Source organism: Littorina saxatilis, unplaced genomic scaffold (assembly GCF_037325665.1).
Source record: "Littorina saxatilis isolate snail1 unplaced genomic scaffold, US_GU_Lsax_2.0 scaffold_891, whole genome shotgun sequence".
Classification (NCBI taxonomy): Eukaryota; Metazoa; Mollusca; class Gastropoda; order Littorinimorpha; family Littorinidae; genus Littorina; species Littorina saxatilis.
Window position 1 is genome coordinate 27,501 of NW_027129165.1, and position 13,817 is coordinate 41,317.

At 39.8% G+C, this 13,817-nt stretch overlaps 1 long non-coding RNA gene across 1 annotated transcript; it reads right to left on the bottom strand.

Moving 5' to 3' along the window:
• Positions 1-10,753: 10,753 nt before the first annotated feature.
• LOC138957443 (uncharacterized) lies at positions 10,754-13,292 on the bottom strand. Its single transcript, XR_011453032.1, has 3 exons — positions 13,091-13,292; positions 12,405-12,497; positions 10,754-11,609 (listed from the first exon to the last, which is right to left on the bottom strand). It is a non-coding gene; the product is annotated as an uncharacterized lncRNA (long non-coding RNA).
• Positions 13,293-13,817: the final 525 nt, after the last annotated feature.

A 13,817-nucleotide genomic window follows, 5' to 3' on the forward strand; every position in this document is an offset into this window, starting at 1 on the left:
TAGTGAAGAACAAATCGTCGATTGCTTTTAGAACAGCTCATCGATTATACATGTTAAAGTCGTTTCTTCCTTTTACCCGTGATTCATATTTTATCGCACACATCGAGACAAAATATGCCTGCGAGGAAGTAAACGTGCACATCATGCAACGTTGTACTTTTTAACCGTCTGAAGGGTTCGCTTCACTATTCTGACTGAAAACGGTGACGCACACAGGGACAAATAAACATGATGAGACACATAAGGACATTATAATAAAACAAAATATGGGACAAAGAAACACGGTGAGACACATACGGACAAAGAGATACGATAAAACACACAGGGACAAAGAAACACAGTGAGACACATACGGACAAAGAGATACGATAAAACACACAGAGACAAAGAAACACGGTGACACACATACGGACAAAGAGATACGATAAAACACACCGAGACAAAGAAACACGGTGACACACATACGGACAAAGAAATACGATAAAACACACAGGGACAAAGAAACACGGTGACACACATACGGACAAAGAGATACGATAAAACACACAGGGACAAAGAAACACGGTGAGACACATAAGGACAAAGATATACGATAAAACACACAGGGACAAAGAAACACGGTGAGACACATAAGGACAAAGATATACGATAAAACACACAGGGACAAAGAAACACGGTGACACACATACGGACAAAGAGATACGATAAAACACACAGGGACAAAGAAACACGATGACACACATAAGGACAGAGAGATACGATAAAACACACAGAGACAAAGAAACACGGTGACACACATACGGACAAAGAGATACGATAAAACACACAGGGACAAAGAAACACGGTGAGACACATACGGACAAAGAGATACGATAAAACACACAGAGACAAAGAAACACGGTGAGACACATAAGGACAAAGAGATACGATAAAACACACAGGGACAAAGAAACACGGTGAGACACATAAGGACAAAGAGATACGATAAAACACACAGGGACAAAGAAACACGGTGAGAGACATAAGCACAAAGAAATACGATAAAACTCACAGGAACAAAGAAACATGAGACACATAAGGACAAACAGATACAATAAAACCAATGGGAGAAAGAAACACGGTGAGACACATAAGGATAAAGAGATACGATAAAACAAATGGGAGAAAGAAACACGGTGAGACACATAAGGATAAAGAGATACGATAAAACAAATGGGAGAAAGAAACACGGTGAGACACATAAGGATAAAGAGATACGATAAAACAAATGGGAGAAAGAAACACGGTGAGACACATAAGGATAAAGAGATACGATAGCACAAATGGGACAGACAGACATAATATTATTGCCAATTACGCCGGAAAAATACACACGTTGAAACGCACAGAAGCAAAGAGATAAGGCGGGACAAAATGTGGAGTTGATACCGACACTACAAAAGGTTAGGGCCAAGACACATACACTGGAACATGTGAGAGCCAAGAAATATAATCATGGTAGCACACACTGACGGGAACCAGGCTAGGATATGTTTGAACATATCTTTGCTAAACACATTGTTGGACACATGATGTACTGTGCCTCCTGTGGAAAATGGTACAAACAAATCCGTGACTAAACGACACAATGAAAACAGTGAAAAAGATTCAGATTCAGACCTAGAGGATGTCCTTAACTGAGCCTGAAGCCGACTTCGCGAAGTCTTATAACCAAAGATTCAATGCCATGGGGTCCTGATTTGGCCTATATGGTCCGCTGGACCCAAAAAGCAACAGCTAACTAACTAATGCCAGAGCTCTGTGCAGCCAGTTTGGCAAAGTTGACTTGGCGAAATCGACTTGGCCCAATTAACTTAAAGCTTATGTTTTGCAACCCTTGGTCTGTGCAGAGTGTGCACAGTGCAAGACATGCAATGTTAGCGAGGTGTACCAGTGTGTGGCGCTCATTAGCATAACAATGACAATGACAATGACAATGACAAGGTCCTGGCTGCCCGTGAGACTGTTTTGAGGCCGGGACGGGCGGAACCAGGCGGAAATCTGCTGTAGTTCCGCTTCTTTCAGCACATTATACAGCCATGAGCACGTCGATACAAATTCCTCCCCACCGTTTTGTGCCGTGTCCTTTGTACCGCGGACATCACACGGCGTATCCTTGCCTGCATTGCATCAGTTGTTTTAGTCCACATCCTTATGCTTTGCGGGTTGAATTGGAGAAGAGGAGGAGGAGGAGGAGGAGAAAGAGGAGGAGCAGAATGATGATGATGATGACGAGGATGATGACGATGATGATGATGATGATGATGATGACGAGGATGATGATGATGATGAGGATGATGATGAGGATGATGAGGAGGAGAAAGAGGATGCTGCTGCTGCTGCTGATGATGATAATGGTAATGAAGATGAGGATGATGAGGAGGAGAATGAGGAGGAGGAGGAGGAGGAGGAGGAGGAGGAGGAGGAGGAGGAGGAAAAGCAGCAGGATGCTGCTGCTGCTGCTGCTAGTGATGAGGAGGACCGGAGGAGGAGGGAGAGGAGGCGGAGGAGAACACAGAAAAGAAGAAGTCAGGTAATACATCATTTGCAAATGACCGATCTGGGCATCTGAGTACAACTGGACAAAGAAAAAAAGAATACATTTGGTAGCAAGACAACACTTCGCAAAGGGAAGTAGAGGAACAAAGAAGGGAAAGGACAAGGTGATGGAACTGGAGGACATCAGAAAGGAAAACAGAAAAAAAGGAAAAACAAAACATAGAAAGAAAAAAAAAAATAAAAGAACAAAATCGCAAAAAAAGATGAAAAAGAAAAAGAAAACGAAAGAACGGAAGAAATCAATTGTAAACGATGGAAAGAAAACAAGAATGATAGGAAAAAAGTTTTAAAAAAATACAGGCAAACATTTCTTCAGGTAAGATGTAAGACCTACCTACGGCATCTTGAAACCAAGCCGCTACTGTCAGAGAGAAAAGAGCGAAGAACAAAAGATAAGGAATGAAAAAAAGAAAAAGAAAAGGTACAGACACAAACTGGGACTGGTGTCTTCCGTCGAAATGTGCAGAACAGCTTGAAACTCAATCGCTCCTAATAGAACTTTGAATCACATTCGAACAAAGACGAAAACATTTTTTCCCAACAAATACAACTACAAAAGAAAATGAAGAAAAGAAGAAATGATATAAGCAAACAAAACGGTAAGTGTATGAAACGTTTACTTACAGACAAAACGAAATATTCCACCTGTCATTCTGTTACTCGACACTTGAGATAGACGAAGTTCTCAAATGTTCTTTTATTCTACGTGGCCCGTCCTCACAGCAGCAGACAACAACTCGTCAAATTGAGTTCGAGGATTTATTTTGCATTCCATACATACAATGATACATCGTAGCAGAACTCAAAGTAGAAGCATGAAACATACAAATCGCGCTGGTCTATATAGCAAATACTCAATCTCGAAAATATTCCAGACTGAACATGATACAACTAAACTTAGATGAACTGTCCATGGACTAGAATAGTGGCATTGTCTGTGACGTACATCAAAAGCGCCGACGCACTTAATCCGTGCGAACGCCACGAACCCAGACTCAAAACAACGTGGTAAACAACTTGTTTTAACAGGACTGGAAAGTTCGACTGCATTCTCGCCCAAACATGAATATTGTGTTTACAAAGTATAATATCGGTACTTTCCCGCAAAGAACAAATAAGTCAACTATATGCAACACACAAACTAAACCAAAGTTCAGCAACGGTAGCGTTTCCCAACACATTCTTTAACCAGGACGAACATAATACACGCCAGACAAAAATAATAATAATTACAGAGGATCATTTATCTGTAGATATCTACGCTTGAGGATTGGTGATGTTGCTCTCCTCTTTTTGAAAAGAAGAAAAACCCACAGATAAGTGACTATCTATGATTAATATTGTATTTTGTGTAAGTATATCTTGTTTGTCATGTTTCAAGACTGGTATATCAAAGTTCTGGTTTCTATTTTTCGATTAGTGTAAAATTAAATGTCCCATAAACTGACATTTTTTACATTTAGTCAAGTTTTGACTAAATGTTTTAACATAGAGGGGGAATCGAGACGAGGGTCGTGCTGTATGTGTGTGTGTGTGTGTGTGTGTGTGTGTGTGTGTGTGTGTGTGTGTGTGTGTGTGTGTGTGTGTGTCTGTCTGTCTGTCTGTGCGTGAGTGTGTGTAGAGCGATTCAGACCAAACTACTGGACCGATCTTAATGAAATTTGACATGAGAGTTCCTGGAAATGATATCCCCGGACGGTTTTTTCTTTTTTTCGATAAATACCTTTGATGACGTCATATCCGGTTTTTTTTGTAAAAGTTGAGGCGGCACTGTCACACCCTCATTTTTCAATCAAATTGATTGAAATTTTGGCCAAGCAATCTTCGACAAAGGCTAGACTTTGGTACTGCATTTCAGCTTGGTGGCTTAAACATTAATTAATGACTTTGGTCATTAAAAATCTGAAAATTGTAAAAAAACTATTTGTTTTATAAAACGATCCAAATTTACGTTCATCTTATTCTTCATCATTTTCTGATTCCAAAAACATATAAATATGCTATATTTGGATTAAAAACAAGCTCTGAAAAAAAAATTATTATCAAAATTAATTTTTTGAAATCAATTTAAAAACACTTTCATCTTATTCCTTGTCGGTTCCTTATTCCAAAAACATATAGATATGATGTGTTTGGATTAAAAACACGCTCAGAAAGTTAAAACGAAGAGAGGTACAGAAAAGCGTGCTATCCTTCTCAGCGCAACTACTAGGTACCCGCTCTTCTTGTCAATTTCACTGCCTTTGCCATGAGCGGTGGACTGACGATGCTACGAGTATACGGTCTTGCTGAAACATTGCATTGCGTTCAGTTTCATTCTGTGAGTTCGACAGCTTGACTAAATGTTGTATACTGTTCAAAAAAAGAAACGCATAGTTGCTACTTGCCAAATTTGTTTTATTTGTCGAAAAAATTAACAGAAAATCCAATATTTAGATTATTTGTTTGAAATTTAGTATGGACACAGTTGAATGCACACACAGTTCATTTGCATCTTCAAATCAATCAGTCAATCAATACGATTGGGTGCCGAGGCTGTCAAGTCAGTAGGGGGTGTGACTGCCTTGAGCAGCAGCAACTGCCCGGCACCTTCTGGGCATGGACTGGATCAGATGCCGGATATCTTGCTGTGGGATGGTGTCCCACTCCTCCTGAAGTGCCTGCAATAGATCGCGGTGATTTGCCGGCGCTTCTTCTCGCCTGCGCACACGTCTGTCCAATTCATCCCAGAGGTGTTCTATCGGGTTCATGTCTGGCGACATGGATGGCCAGGGAAGCACCTGGACATGGTGGTCGGTGAGGAACTGGGTGGTGAGTCGTGCTGTGTGCGGGCGAGTGTTGTCCTGCTGGAATATGGCATCCTGGTCAGCCAGAAGAGGAAGGGCGTGTGGGCGCAGAATTTCCTCCACGTATCGCTGGGCAGTTATGCGCCCTTGGACGTGCACCAGGGTGCTCCTTCCAGCGGTATTGATCGCCCCCCACACCATGACGCCTCCACCACCATGAACGGGTGCCTCATCCACACAGTTGGGCGCGTAACGTTCGTTTACTCTCCGGTAGACCCTCCTCCGACCATCATGTCGCTGGAGCAGGAAGTAAGACTCGTCGCTGAACCACACGTGTCTCCAGTGATTCCGGACGGTCCAGCGAAGGTGCTGGTTGCCCCACTGCACTCGGTTCTGGCGATGGCGGCGGGTGAGGACAGCTCCTCTGTGAGGTCTGCGAGCTCTCAAACCAGCTTCATGCAGGCGGTTCCGCACGGTCTGGTCCGATAATCGGTGTGGCCCGGGGAGAGCCTGGACAGAAGATGAGGCCGACAGGAAACGATTCCGGAGGTGGCGGAGCCGTATGAAGCGGTCGTGAGCAGCAGTTGTCGCCCTTGGTCTTCCCGCTCGTGGCAAGTCAGCAACGGAGCCAGTGGCTTGAAACCTGACCCACAGTCTACTGATGGTACTCTGGGACACGTGGAAGTGCCTGGCGATTGCACTTGGACTTTGGCCTGCTTGTAAACGACCCAATGCAATTTGGCGGTCTTCTCTGCTCAATCGGGCCATCTTTCGTCGCTGAATTGTCGTCTGATTTCTTTGTGGCGAACAATCCGCTTTTATGGGTTTTGGAAGACATGGTGAGAGCTCAATATTCCCCGAGTTTCACGAGATTACACTGAAGCATGACGAGTGGTCATGCCAAATGAGCAATTTTGACATTGTAGCCACTGATAACGCATGCGTCACGTGCAGAGCTCACTTGTGGCAATGGACGAAAGGTCGACGACCAGATAAACATTTTCTGCAGTTTGGTGGATATCCTTGTAGCCATATAACTAAATTAACCAAATATTACAAGCTATGCGTTTCTTTTTTTGAACAGTATATTTTCGCCTTACGCGACTTGTTTGTTTCTGTAACGTCGGTAGTCTTTATGTTTCGGATTTCGGTTAACAAAAGATAAGGAAAGAGCTAAAGTTACCGTCTTTGCAGCATTACCAATCTTCTTTACCACCACACATGTGGCCAAGCTTTCACACCGGGGCCCGGTAGCTCAGTGGGTGGAACTCTGGACTTGTGATCCGCTAGTCATGGGTTCAAATCCGGGCAAGGACGGACACGAGTAGTTTTATGTACAGATTCAGGGACGGTATCAATGTCTCACCCTCAAGTCACCACTGTGGCCGGTAAAAGACCTCGGTCATCCTGTCGCAAGACTAGGTGAATGATCACGTTGAAACACGCGCACACATGAGAAGCTCGACTCTGTTGCTGGTATCTTTCAATTGAGAGGAACCGGCCCGAATTTCCAAGCGACTGGTAAAACCAAATAATGAAAATGAAAAAAAAAAAGAAAAGAAACAAAAGTATGAACAGCGTGGCTGTGTTGAATTCATGTAGCGAGTAACAGACGCTACACGACTAATTCAACGCAAAATTCCCAATCTGCGCAAGAAGCAGCTTGGCTGTCGAGTGTTGGGCGAAGGGTGCTGTTGTCCAGTGAACAAGTCTAATCATATCTGTGTCGGTGAACATGATATCTTTTACTGACTATTTGACATTTTTGGACATGATTTGGTAATACGCTACACGAAATGATCGTTTGCTAAAGAAGGAATGTAGCTGTAAGTCGCGGAGCGAGAGCCTGGGCTAGGGGAAGGGATGGAAGGGGGGGGGGGGGGGAGGGCGAAGGCTAGGGAGAAAAGAAGAAAGAGAGAAAACAACAAGTCGCCTAAGGCGAAATTACTACATTTAGTCAAGCTGTCGAACTCACGGAATGAAACTGAACGCACTGTAATATTTCACCAAGACCAGCTTCGTCAATCCCCGCGAGAAGGAAATCGCTCACCTCCCACTTGCAAAACGTAGTGAAATTAACACGTCAGAATAGCGCGGTAGCGTATTGTGCTGAGGAGGAAAGCGCGCTTTTCTGTATTCTTGTTAAGTTTCTGAGCTTGTTTTGAATACAACCTATCATATCTATATGTTTTTGGAATCAGGAAATGATAAAGAGTAAGATGAAATCATTTTTGGATCGATTTCTTAAATTTTAATCGTAAGACTAATTAATCTATTTTCGTTAATTGTGATCACATTTTAAGAGTAAACATGACATATGTAATACTTTTAGATTCAGAATGTGATGAAGAATACGATGCAATCAATTTTAAGTCTGTTTGCGAAAAATCGATTTTAATGACAACTTTAATGAGCAAACTCATTAATTAATTGTTAATCCTCCAAGCTGAAATGCAATACCAAAGTCCGGGCTTCGTCGAAGATTCCTTGACCAAAATTTCAAACAATTTGGTTGAAAAATGAGAGCGTGACAGTGCCGCCTCTACTTTCACGAAAAGCCGGATATGACGTCATCAAAGACCTTTATCAAAAAAATGAAACACTTGTCTGGAGATATCATACTCAGGATCTCTCATGTCAAGTTTCATGAAGATCGGTCCAGTAGTTTTCTCTGAATCGCTCTACACACATACACATACACACACACACACACATACACCAAGACCCTCGTCTCGATTCCCCCCTCTATGTTAAAACATTCAGTCAAAACTTGACTAAATGTAAAAACAAGCACACCAAAATGAAGACAAAATGTTGGCCAAGTACAGAACTCGGTAAAAAATAAAACACAATTTAAAGGTCTGACTGGTTGGCTTGTCACGAACAGAACGCGTGCAATGGCCGGCTGCTGTCCCCGGGGAGACGTTTTATGCAGCTAGGTCTTAGATGCACAATTGTTTTTACACTTTCTTTTGTCATGTCTTACAGCTTTCTTTTGTCTCTGATCCTTATTTGTGGGCTATTTATGCACAGCCATTCTGCCAAGACAAAAGAAACCTTCAATGCAAAAGGAGAAGAAATGGCAATACGAGAAAGCGACCCAGATAGCATGCTAACGTTAATTTAACGTTAATTTAACGTTTGCATGGTTAGATTTTGGTTTACGGTTAGCATTAAACGTTAAATTAACGTTAAATTAACGTTAGCAGAAAAACGGTTATAAAGCAAACGTTAAATTAACGTTAAATTAACGTTAGCAAGCAAACTGTTTTCATGGCAAACCTTTTTTAAACGTTAATTTAACGTTTGCCTGAAAACCAATATAAAACGGTTTGCATTGAAACGTTAAAATAACGTTAAATAAACGTTGACACATAACCTTTCAATATCAAACCATTTTTAAACGTTAATTTAACGTTTGCCTGAAAACCAATATAAAACGGTTTGCATTGAAACGTTAAAATAACGTTAAATAAACGTTGACACATAACCTTTCAATATCAAACAATTTTTAAACGTTAATCTAACGTTTGCCTGAAAACCAATATAAAACGGTTTGCATTGAAACGTTAAACTAACGTTAAATAAACGTTGGCACATGACCGTTCAAAATCAAACCAATTTCAAACGTTAATTTAACGTTTGCCCGAAGACAATTAAAAAACGGTTTTCACTGAAACGTTAAAAAAACGTTAAATAAACGTTGACACATAACCGTTCAAAATCAAAGCAAAAGCAACAAAAAAAACAAAAAAAAATGTTGTTATTGTTGTGGTGGTAACATTGACACAAGCAACAACAACAACAAAAAATAAAAAAATAAAAAAAAATAAACATTTTAAGCACAAAAAAAATTGTTAAAAATAAAAATAAAAAAAAATACCAGAATGTAACGTTAAATTAACGTTAGTTTTATGTTTTATGGCTAACGTTTAATTCACGTTTTAGGGCTAACCTTAAATTAACGTTAGATTTAGGTTAGTTTGCTCATCAAGATAAACGTTAAATTAACGTTAACATTTAACGTTAATTTAACGTTAATTTAACCAAAATAAAACCATTATATAACGTTAAATTAACGTTAAATTAACGTTAATTTAACCTTTACCGCTAATGTCGATTTGACCAAAATAAAAGTATAATACAACGGCTGTTTGAACGTATTTTTCACGTTGAGTGGTAACATTAAAAAGAACCCCCCCAAAAACATAATCAAACGAATCATAAGGAAAATAATTGTACATGTATTTAATTTTTTATTTTTTTTGCTTTTTAAATTTTTTTCTTATTTGAAGATGCAATTTCCCATAGTCTTTTGTCTGCTGTTGTTGTAGTGTTATATGTAGCTAAAACCATGTTAACAAAAGACAAGCAAACACCAACATGTAAAGTCAAATCAAAGTTTGAAAAAGGTTTTTGGTGAGAACGGTTAACTTTGCAGCTAACGCTAATTACACATTAACATGCTTCCATTTGAAACTTCGAGGTCTTCATCGGGGATTGACGCCCGACAAAAGCTAATTGAAGCCCGACGGAGCGAAGCGACGGAGGGCTTCAATTAGACTTTGGGAGGGCGTCAATCCACGATGAAGACCTCGAAGTTTCAAATGGAAGCATGTTAATGTTATTCACTTATTGTAATTCAATCTGACGACGATCTATTTCCTGCTTTCATGCGATGGTAAACAGACAGAATTGGTTCTGTTCTGTTCACACACTACTTTCAGTCCACCTACCTGCCAGGGTCAAGTCCCAAGAAATATGTCTCTGTATTCCTATCGTATCACTCTGCTCCTGTTTTGTTTTCTTTCACACACATTTTCCCTTCATTTTTGACGGGTTTCTGGACAGCAAACTCTAAAACAAATTCTTTTCATCACAAAAGCGATCTTTGGAATTGACTGACGTAGTCCGGAAGAATTCATGCATCAACTTACGTCACATATTCGACGTCATCACTTCGCATACCTTATGGTCTCGGTATTTCGTTGGCCTTCATATTTCCTACTTGTAAAATGACCCTCAAAGCTAACAGAGACTAGTTGAGGCTCTATCAATGCGCCTCGCCAGCAGGTTGTTAATGGATTTTTTAGCGAGTGGTTATCGACAATTAATGACCGGTAATTTTTAATGAGTTGGGGCATTCTGACCAATCACAGGATCTGTTTCATTAAAACGCAAACTTGATTGAATTACAATTTATCTTGTTGTATTACTTAATCCGGAGAGCATGCAGGCTGTTGATTTGTTTTTTTTATCTCTGTCTCATTGGAAAGATGGTACTGGCCAGGTCTCATATTTTGAGCAAAACAGTGTACATGCTAACATAAAACAAAACAAAAGACAAATAAATAAAACCATTAGAAACATACTTTGAGAATATTTTCCAAACATTTATTCATCATTCCCTGATATTTCCACAATATAAAAAATAAAAAATAAAACCATGATAAAAATGTCAAAAGTTGAATCAGTTCTTAAGTTTCTAGAAGTGAGTTTGGATATATACCACACTTTTGGGTTGTGTACCTAGAAATTTACCAATTATATTCCATCTTTTGGGTTTAAAAAAGCCTTCGCAGATATATTATAACACATCCAAAATGATGCCAGAAGAGACAAGGAAATATGAGGTTATTTGCAACACCACCAGCAGAGGAAGAAGTCGCTCATTTTGCAGCAGCAGATAAAAAGAATTGTTGAATTTGAAGCAGGAGCAGACACAGAAGTTGTTGAATGTGTAGTATCTGCAGCAGACAAAGAAGTTGTTGAATTTACAGCAGACGATATATTTGTTAAATCTGCAGCAGCACACAAAGAAGCCATTCACTTTGTAGCAGCTCCAGACAACAAGAATTGCTGAATTTTAAGCAGGAGCAGACACAGAAGTTGTTGAGTTTGCAACAGGAGCAGCAGCAGACAAAAAAGTTGTTGAATTTTCAGCAGACGATATACTTGTTAAATCTGCAGCAGCAAACAAAGAAATCATTCGCTTTGCAGCAGCACCAGTCAACAAGAATTGTTGAATTTTAAGCAGGAGCAGACACAGAAGTTGTTGAGTTTGCAGCAGCAGGAGCAGACAAAGAAGTTGTTGAATTTGCAGCAGACGATATACTTGTTAAATCTGCGGCAGTAGCCATGGAAAAAGTTGTTGATACAACCAGTGCAGACGATGACATGTCTGCAATAGGCGACTTTGAAGATCTGCTCCACATGCTATGACACCTGCAAAGACAAAGAATACAACAATCTTAAAAAACATAAAGAATTTAGTGTTATTTGAGAACTTCAGTGTAAACACTATAAGTATGTCTTCTTTGTTGGTGTTCTTTGTTTAACATAGAACTGAAGGTAAATAAGTCCCATCTCCCCCCTTCCCCCGTCGCGATATAACCTTGAATGGTTGAAAACGACGTTAAACACCAAATAAAGAAAGAAAGAAAGAAAGGTAAATAAGGTTTAAATTGTCTTTGCATTATGCCAATATTGTTGAATTTACGTCTGTGAATTTGCTAACTTTGATAGCATCATTCTGTGTTTGAATGAAATGCTCTAAGTCAATGCTGCCTGGCAACAGCCCTACCAACCCGTCCATCCCCATCCCCAACCCACCCACACACAGAACACATTCCAAAAAAATTTCCCCAGACTAATACAATAGAATGTCAGTTGGACCTTGACTAAAAATATGTATAGGTAAAGATACATGTACCAGCTACAACAAATTGTTCTGTCAGAATACCTCCTACATGTCGAAATGATGTGATGGTCGACCAGCCAAGGATTAGAACAATGCGTCATATAATATAAGCATATGTATCAATGACCCTAGGCTGAGGCCTGACAATAACACTGCCTTCTCTCATATGATTTTCTGTTATATAATAATATGACTGCTGAAACATTCATCAAGCTTTAAACAAGGATTTTACCTGCAAACACACACACACACACACACACACACACACACACACACACACACACACACACACACACACACACACACACACACACACTTACTTGGCCTCAACAGCCAGAATGTCGGGGTTGTACCTTGTAGTTTACATCCCGGTGAATGCTTTCTGTTCCATCCTCATGGTAATTCCTCCCACCCTGCAATGAAAGCATTGATGTGTGAATTGCATTAATTACTATAGTCTAAACACACTCAAATCTTTACTTGTTAATAAAGACAGAGAGATAGAGAGTGGTAATGGGTGAGGGGGGGGGAGGGAGAGAGCAGTTGTCAATCAAACTTTGTTTTAACTTATTTAAGTGTCTTTGAATAGATCATTTTCGAAAATAACTCCCCATGCCTCTCCTGAGATCTCTTATTTACTGTACAGTAATGCATTTGACCTGAAGCCGTAAGATTGAACAGTAAGTGCCCTGGGTGCACATGTGTGGAAAGTATCAGATTGAGAGAGAGAAAGTTTCAGATTGAGAGAGAGAGAGAGAGAGAGAGAGAGAGAGAGAGAGAGAGAGAGAGAGAAACAGACAGACAGAGACAGAAAGACACACAGAGAGACTGAATCTGAGAAAGAAAGGAAAGAAAGAGACAGAAGGCAGGAAAGAAAGAGAGAGAAATCCACCTTTCCAATCGTTATGCATCATTATTGCTTTGATATTTGTGACTCGTATGAAAAATAAGTCAACAATCACAATGCCAACCGATCGTGAACTATGTCTCTACAGTTCAACATTACCTGAAAGTTCCATTTCCCATTCGCCTCAGCGTCACAAGATCTGTATTGTGTAGTCCTGATATATGCTGAAGTGTAGCATGTTATCTTATACATGTATCAGCAGTCACACTGGCTTTGAAGTTGCTAGCGTGTTAAAAACTGTTGCAACTTGCAGAAACTTTTTCACAGTGAAAAGTTTGAGACTGAGAGTAATGTCCCTTGGCGATCAACCCAGCTGAAAAAGTACCACACGATGTACTATAGTATACTATAGTAAACTATAGTAAATGTACCCTGTACTATAGTAAACTATAGTAAATGTACCATGTACTATAGTACATACTGTAGTACATGGTACTTTGTACTATAGTACTGTGTAGTAAATGTACCCTGTACTATAGTACTTTGTGGTACAGTAGAGTACTTTGTACTTTGTACTATGGTACTTTTTATTGAATGTACCCTGTACTACAGTAGTACTATAGTACCTAGTACTTTGTACTATGGTACTTTTTTGTGAATGTACCCTGTACTACAGTAGTACTATAGTACGAAATACTTTGTACTATGGTACACTGTGGTACTTTGTACTATGGTACTTTTTACTATATAGTACTACAGTACATAGTACTGCGGTACAGTATAGTAGTAATAGTATACATGCATTTTGTGTTTTTATTTTTATTGTTTTATTAATATAACTTATCAGCTAAGCATAACAATTTTGTTGTTGAAATTAAGTTGATTA